Source organism: Anomalospiza imberbis, chromosome 1, assembly GCF_031753505.1.
Source record: "Anomalospiza imberbis isolate Cuckoo-Finch-1a 21T00152 chromosome 1, ASM3175350v1, whole genome shotgun sequence".
In the NCBI taxonomy this organism is placed as follows: domain Eukaryota; kingdom Metazoa; phylum Chordata; class Aves; order Passeriformes; family Viduidae; genus Anomalospiza; species Anomalospiza imberbis.
The window spans coordinates 40899455-40908313 of record NC_089681.1 but is presented as its reverse complement, the minus strand read 5'-3'; positions in this window follow the sequence as shown (position 1 = coordinate 40908313).

Below are 8859 nucleotides of genomic sequence, written 5' to 3'. Positions count from 1 at the left end.
AATCTTCAAATTAAAAAAAAAAAAAAAAAAACCTATTAGTTGTAAAATCGTGTTAAATCCATCACTAAAAAGTTAGAATATTCAAAACTCATATGAAACTTATATGCACGCCTCACAATTAATTTACATCTGGTGTTCCTAATTAAATAAATGCCTTGTGTTTTGTAAGGGGCATAGGAAACAATATTGTACTAAAATTATAATATGTGCTACAATGACTCACAAAAATGTTAAACTCTCTACAATGCAGCAACTTGACCCCATTGCTTAGCAGCTGGAATATTCTGTGGGTACTTCTTGCACACAGTGAAGCCAGGTTGTGTGAATAACACCTGCTCTCTGTCAGTAAGGGATGTTTCCTTCTGAAGCAAAAGAAATTAGATGGCTTCAGTTGACAAGCCAAAAAGAGAAGAAAAGTTCCCTGCTCCCACCTTCTTTCTCCAGAAAATCTCTGTTTTGATGATGTGATACTTCAGTGTTTGGAATGAGTTTATACAGCCATGGTGTTGGACACAGGGTAAGGCTCAGGGATGAAATTCACCCTTTGTTCTTGATATAAAGTGGCAAAACTCTTGATGCACTGGACTATTCATGGCTTGTGGAAAATCTTCCCTTCTGTCATCCCTTAATAACTTCCCTGTATGTTTCACTGTTAACGGAACCACTGCATTTATCTTAAAATATTTATGTTCTTTTTTTTTTTTAGCTGCTGACACATTCTGACCATAAACAAACAAACAAAAAGTAATTTTTTAATCATCTTTATTTTGGTAAAATTTGAGTACAACCTCTTGCAATAAAATTAGGTACTCCTCTGGCCTAAGGGCCCTCCTCAGTAGACTGTGACCTGCTGCAAAACAGACAGTTTCAAAAGCTTATAGCACAAATAAATCTTTCATAAATATCTTCAATTTAAGAAAATATTCCTATTTCAGAAAGAAAATATCCTATACTTAATGCAGAATGTTGTGAAATATTTCTCAGTGTTCTGTATGTCTAGTTTAGGAAAAGCCTTGAGGTAGGCATTTTTGCACAGAGCATGATCAGCAACTTGAAGAAGTACTTTATGCTATTAAAAATATGCTAAGCCTACTAAAAAAAAAAGCCACTATTGAAGCCAGGCAATGTAGTTGTAACAGTCTGATGCAGACAGATTTCTTCAAGATTAAACTGTAGATAAATGGTTTCAGAGACAGAGAAAAGCAACTTTTTGAGATTGCTATTTATTTGTCCAGTGTCAAAATGCAGGGTCAGATGTTAACTAGTTTTAAAAAATATATTTACGCACACACCTGAGATTGTACAAAGCCTCTAAAAGTACACCTGACATATAAAAACTAAAGCATTTTCTGCCAACAAGAAGAAAAAATATCCCTGAACAAGGAATAATGCCAGGTTCTTCTGGTGTTCTTCTGATGACCTGGTTTTCAACAAAGTAATTTTCCCTATTTAGGTGCAGTGTTTTCTCTTCCCAATTGCCCTGATGAAGGAGAAAGACTAGTCAACAAAAGAAATGTATCTTCATCATATCTGACTTTTTCGTACTCTGTAGCAGCTATAAAGTGAACTTCATGGAAAATGTGCTATTCTAACCATTTTTTCATTAAATCAAGAGAAGAGAATTGGACTTGTCATTTGAATCTGATGGAAAAGATAGAAGAGTTGAAATGACAACCTTCTGATGGCATAATATGATTTACTTAATCACTATTCTTTAAAAATTAATACCTCTATAATTTATCTTCTTACAGAATACTCATAAGATTAGAAAATATTATTTCCCACCTGAAGGTTGGAATATTAAGACGTAAAATTGGTTTACCTGGGATTCCATAGTCTTTAGATCCATGTCTTAGCTGCTGAGCCATCCTATCTACTCAGGCCCAACACGTCTTCTGTAGAAACCTTAAAACCAGAAGTAGCTAAACAGAGTTTAAGTGTCAGACACAATAGAAATGACATAATATTGGCTCACCCCTTGTCAATGAAAGCTCTAGGAAAAGAACATAAAGATCTATCATATATTTCCTTGTGTTTTCAGTTATAACATAGTAACAACATGTCATAAGCAGCATTAATGCCTGCTAAAGAGGTCTAAATATTCAGCAGTCATTGCCAGGAGGAAAAATAAAGAGTAATATGCTAGAGTGCCAAGGAATTAGAATTTAACTGCAGTTCATCATGAGTGGGTAAGAGGCCTGCTTAAGTGTGGTTCAGACACTTTTAGCAGTAATCCCAAGTGGTAAGGACATGTTTGTGAAGATTTTTAAAAGAATTTTTTCCATAATTATTTGATTTTTAAAATTATTTTTTCAATTATTCTGAGGGGTGAAAGACCTTTGTAAGGAAAGACAACAGCTGTACTCATCTGAAACATAAATTAAATCCCAATTAGAAACAGCGGATTTTAAACCAAAAAATAAGAAAAATAGAAGAAAATACATTGTCCACCTTTAAAATTTTAAATCTGTAAGTCTCAATGAAAAAAAGCTGTAGATCAGTCCGCACTGATAACTGCTGTTCAGAGTTCATGGTCATGAGCTGGAGTTTCAAAAAGCTTCATCCAAAACAAAAACTGAGTTAGTGAATGACCAAATCAAGACACAGGAAAAATTGTGGCTCAGTAAAGTTAGAGGAAATAAAGGCATCCGTTTATCTGAGCAGAGGAAGTAAATGGCAGCAAAGTTCACTTAACATACAAATCCCTGTTGTCCTTGTTCAAGTGACTTTGCTACGACAAATGAAGCATGTAGTAACTGCAGAAATCAGTGTTAAGAACAAAAGGAGTTATCACAAGGTAGACGTTTCCACAACATCAACACTTCCTATCAAATCTTTCTGTTGTTCGTCTTGTTTTTCACCAAGAAGGTCAGTAGTCTGTGTAGTCTTTGTAATGGCTGTTGTTCATGTCAGGTGATATTAACGTACCCAGGATGACACCTTGGGCACTGTGACAAGCATTAAAGCTGCAGGCAGAAGGTGACTGCATTCAGACTTGGCCTCAAGCTGTGGTCCTTGTTGCTAGGTTAGATGGTTGATTGGTTGGTTATTGGTTGTTTTTATTCGGGGCTATGTTTGGGTTGTTTGTTTTTTTGGGGGTGGGATGATGGCATGTTGCATATATTCAGTCTGTGCTATTGCATAAAAGCACAAATTTAATACATTTAATGTCTAATACATTGTCACCAGTCAGAAGTTAAGGTACTTGTATGTGTGGCAATACAGTCAATAGCAAGAAATATTCTATAAATCAGAAGATTATTATTATTCCATTATCAGAGCAAGAAAACTTCTTTATGATCTCTGCATCTTGATTTCTGAGTGCCATTTCTCAACTATTATCACTCTGAGATTATTCTACACTACCTATATCTTTCCCTTCCCTCTAACTTGAGAAGACTGCAGATTGCAAAATTCACTAAGAATACCTTTTGTGAACAGAGCTTAAAACTTTGATGTGTCATATGCTGAAAAGTTAATCTGAAGACAAGTTTCAACACCAATTTCAGATGAAACACAATACTATTATCTCTGATACTACCTTATACATTATTAAAAAGGTTAATTTCTGTTGAAAGCTCTTCAGTAAACCATTGTTTATTAATTGCCTCTGTTCATTCTCTCTTTAATAATAAAAGAAGCAGCATTAATGAATGTGTCTGTTCTGCCTTTGGTAATAATTTCCACCTCTAGAGCATGCAAAAAGTTTACAGGACTAAGCCAGCAACCTTAATGATCCTTTACAATGCATTTTCATTAAGATTTGGTCTAGCATGCCTTTCTCGTGAATGAACATGCTTTCAGGAATTCTAGAAAAAAAATATTTCCTGTCAAGCAATCAAGTAAATATCTTTGTATGCAATGTACATCATCCATTTTATGTGAAATTGACCAGAATTAAAGTACACTACACTAAGTACATTGTGTGCACTGGAGCTTCTTGGATTAACCTTATTATTTAAATCTGCCACTCCAGTATAAAGTAATGACTTTGATTCAGTGAAGTGCAATTATTGTATTGCACTACTGGCAAATTTGTTGCTAGAATAGAGATTTTTGGTCTGATTGAATTCAAGTAATAAAAGATAATTAATCATACAGAACAGACATAAATCTCAAATAATTTATAACCAGAATTACAAACTAGCTGATAGATAGTAATCCAATAAAACTTCCACAAAACAGCACACACTTGTTCTTTATATTCCATAGTGTTCTTTCTGATGGTTCACTAAATTATGTACTTGAAATCATAGAATCATATGCGGCTTTGCGTTGGTGGGGGGGGGAAAGGGGAACAGACACAGGGAATGCGCGGGGGTACACAGAACACGGCTAGCTAACAGATCAGAACCCCTAACCTAAACCCCAAACTGCGATGCAACAATGATAGAATTCCAGGCCAGAGAGAACCTCAAGGATCATCTGGTCCAAATTTTTTTGGTAAAAGCAGAGTCTACACAAGATGGTTCACACCCTGTCCAAATGAATCTTAAATGCAATCAATATGGGGAACCCGCCACTTCCATGGGGAGATTATTCCAATGGCTGATTGTTTTCATTGTGAAATATCTGCCCTTTGTGTCTACTTGGAACCTGTACAGGACTCACTTGTACCCATAATTCTTTGTCTTTTCCATGTGACTCCTTGTAAAAAGGAAGTCTTTTATCTTCTTTATAGCCACCATTTAAATACAGAAGCATGGTAATAAGGTCTCCCCTAAATCTTTTTTCTTAAGGCTGAATAAACCCAGTTCTTTTTCCTTGTATGTCAGGCTTCCCAGTCTTTAGATCGTCTTTGTGACTCTTTCCAGTCTATCTGCATCTTTTTTGTATTGTCAGAACTAAAACCAAACACAGTATTCTGGGTGGGGCCTGCCAAGTGGGTAGAATGCATCTCTTCTGGTAACATTCTTGTTGATGCAAGTCAGCACCCTGTTGGCTTTCAGTGCTTGAACAGCACAGTGCAGCTCACTCATATTGAGCTTGTTGTCCACCAGGACCCCCAGGTCCCTTTCTAAAGACCAGGTAGATCTTTGACCATGATACATTCCTGGATTATATTTTCCCATAGACAAGACCTTACTTGTCTTTGTTTAATTTTATGAGGCTGTTGTTAACCCACTCTTCCTGTTGCCCTGTCCTGCTCATGTCTTATTCCACTCTTCATGTCTTCCTGCAGGATTGCTGTCCATTCTGAAGTGTCTACTTCCCCAGTCAGCTTGATATCATTTACAAACTTTGCCAGGGTACAGTTAATCCCATTATCCAGATCTTGTCAAGATCTTAAACACCTTTGGGCACCACACAAATCTCTGTAGGACCCCACTTCTGGTAGGTGCCAGTTTGAAAAGGAGCTGTCACCACCATCCTCTGGGTGTACCCTGTCAGCCAGATCCCCACCCCCCTCCAGGGACCCTCTGTCTGTGGGTCATATCATATCACTCTGTCCAGAAGGAAGCTGTGGGTAAACATGTCAAAAGCCTTGGAGAAATCCAGGTAGACAATGCCCACCTCGTCCCACAGCAAGTGAACAGGTTACTTTGTCGTAGAAGGCAATCAGGTTTGTCAAATATATTTTCCCTTGCTGAATTCATGCTGTTTTTTCCCACTCGTGTTCATCTGACTTGTGCCTGACCCAGGAGGATTCATTCCATAACTTTCCCAGATACTGAAGTAAGACAGATGGGCCTATTATTTCTTGGATCCTCCTTTAAGCCAAAGAAAACAAAGATATTGGTGTGCTTCTCAAATACTTAAAATAAGTCTCTTTAGTCCAGTTTTAGAGGACATTATTTCCTGCTCTTCATTTGTCATTTAACCACTTTGGACTAAATTGGATTACCTGCAATTAGGAAGACTGTAAAAGCATTAACACAGGTAATTTTCTCTTGGTCAATTTTATTATTGAATACTGTGAAATATTGACATAGGACGTGCTTTACTAAGAGTTAGTATGGACATAATATCTAACAGTGTTTATTTTTAGGGAGTATATCTGAATTGTAGAGACATCTTGCATTATGCCAATTAGTAAAAGATTTTTCTCATCATACAGTGTATGCTTCCAAAACTGACAATGGATTCTGTTAAAACAATTGTTATTATCACAACTAAATTAAAAAGGTTTCTGTAAGAAAAAGAACTTCAAGACAAAAGACAGGTTTTACCTGCCTTGATATACCTTTGGATACATGAACAATTGTTCCAGGAAAAAGTTAGCTCCAAATGAAACTGGAATTTATTTCAGGATTAAGAACAGATTTGCCTTGTATGGCAAAGATCCTATTGTATGAATGTATATATCTCCTGCTCCCTACTTTCCCCTTAAGGATTTTAGTTATTCAGGAAAAACTATTTTTGCATAAGCATGGTCTTTTATTTTCCCCTTTACCTAAATGTGTTCAATAATTAGGGGTTGCAGAGCATTATAAGATACGTACAGAGATTTTAGAACATAGTAATCACTTTGAAGGGGAAAACACTTTGGAAATTTCCAGCTAGGAATTAAAGTCAGTTATGCTTTTAATGTTCAATTCTTGCTCCAAAAAGTCCATTATCACAGTACATCATAGTAGGAAAAAAAAAGTATAAAAGCAGGAACACAATTAAACTATTCTTGTAGAATTTTTATATTGAAACAGAATAAAATTCCTTAAATACTCTAAATATATCCTTTTTATGGTTATGGAAGACTTATGATTTTATGGTTATGGAAGACTAATGCAAAGAGCCTGTGGCACAAAGTCTTTGTATGCACAAAAAGTATAAGGTATTTGGCTCTTTATGTGATATTTAAAAAATCATTTGAAGTCTCCAAATTAGACATTGAGCTGATCCATTCACCTAAGTAAACTTTCATGCCGATATCACTGTCTTCTTTCAGGTGTTTTGTCATACTAAATTATATATGAGCATGGTCAATACATAATACGAACATAAACATAATTTCTTTTTCTTTAGAAGGGATTTTTTCTTTAGCTCATTTCACAAGGTTATTTGATTTTATCAAATAATGATTGGGGGAATCAAGGACATTTTATTTCATCTTCATATACCTCAAATATAAACTTTTCTCCACCAAACTGAGACTAGCAGAGGGTTCAGCACTTGGGAGTAGAGCAGTGTTCATTAGGTCTGCAAACAAAGGGAAGTTATTACTTTTTCCTTTCTCTGTGTAGCAGATTACTCTGGTAATGCAGGTCTGAGGAAATGCATAACAGACTGAAGGTAAAATATGTTGGACTCTGAAGGTTTGTCCTGTCTGATTTGGAGTCTCTGCTAGTAAGCTACTTTGCCACCTACATTAACAATTTCAGCATAGAGGCAAAGGTCATGTTTTAAATAGCCCAATAAAAAGTTCAGAACCTTTTCCCTCCTATGCAAATGCCTTGACATTCACTTTATATTAGATGGAATGTTCTTTTTCCTTGTTATTCAGACCAAGAGTTAATTTTTCATGCAGCTCACTTTTTGTATATTGCAGTCTCCAGATCCTGTTATCAACCATAAAAAGGCATGATTTTGCACAATTATGTTGATTGTATACTGAAATCTTTCAAGGCTTCGTTCAAATTAACTTCCTTTTCTTAACATTTTTTTCTAACAGGACTTTTTGTGTGGTTGATATACCTCAAATATTTAGAAGAATCTGCTATACTAAAATTCCCGTTGAAATGTCCAAATAATATGCATCAAATATATACAGCTGCAATAATAAAATATAAATCACGTTTTCAATGCAATGTGGGTTCTTAGCCTCAGAATCAAAACTGTCTTAAAAAAACCTGTACAACTAATCCCATAAAATATGAATGCTTTAAAATCTCTAATGCAATAATCAAGGTGACATAAAAGTCAACAAAAATAGTCTCTACAAGGCACATAAGGGAGAAAGGGGAGGAGAGAACGATGAATTGGTTATATTGCTCTTTAGCAACTCTAAAACAAACTCTCTGTCTAGGAACTAGGATTTATCATTATTCTTTGTGATTAATCTATCTCCATAAACAAATATTTCAAACATGCAAAATAAATGATATCCATAAACAAATATTATGTCACAGGGCAATTTAAAATACACCTTGCTTCTCCATGCTTACACAAGCCCAATTAACTGAAATACTGACTGGCAAAAATGCTCTTTTTTTAAAAATTATTATTTTTTTTTTTTCTCTTTTTCTTTTTCCTTTTCTTTTTTCTTCATTTTTTTTCCATTATTCTTTTTATTCTTTTTATTCTTCTTTTCACCTGGGTCTATTTATGAACTTTGTTAAACACATTCACGATGGAAGACAAATCATATTTATGAAATGTTTGTTGTGCCATGCTTCTCAACTGCTTGCACTTTCCTCACTTGTATATATTTATTGTGTGACTGAAATGAGTCTATTTCCAGGGCATAAACTGAGACTGAGATATAGCTGTAGAATAGAAGATGTAAAGCAGAATGGCATATTGATTTTATCATTAAAAAAAAAAAAAACACTCATGTTTTGATAGTCTATAGACACTGTTCAATATAATTTTGTCCTTGCAATGTAGTTACTACAAAACTTCTGCTGGTCTCTTTGAAGTGTTGATTACATCTGCAAACAAACATTAGTTTAGTAGAGTTCATCAATCATTTGGCAGAACTCTTAATTTGTCTTTCACTTTCTTCTAGATGCAGTCTCCCTACAACATAATGACGTATCACAATATGATTATGGTCTGGATTAGGGTTTAAAAAATCCCCAACTGATAAATATTTCTTTTAAAGGCTCAGATCATAGACTTGGTCTACACCTTAGTCCTGCAGAGAAGCAGTTTTTCAGTTACACCTCCTAAGCCAAATAAACTGGAAAAAAGGTGTTCTAA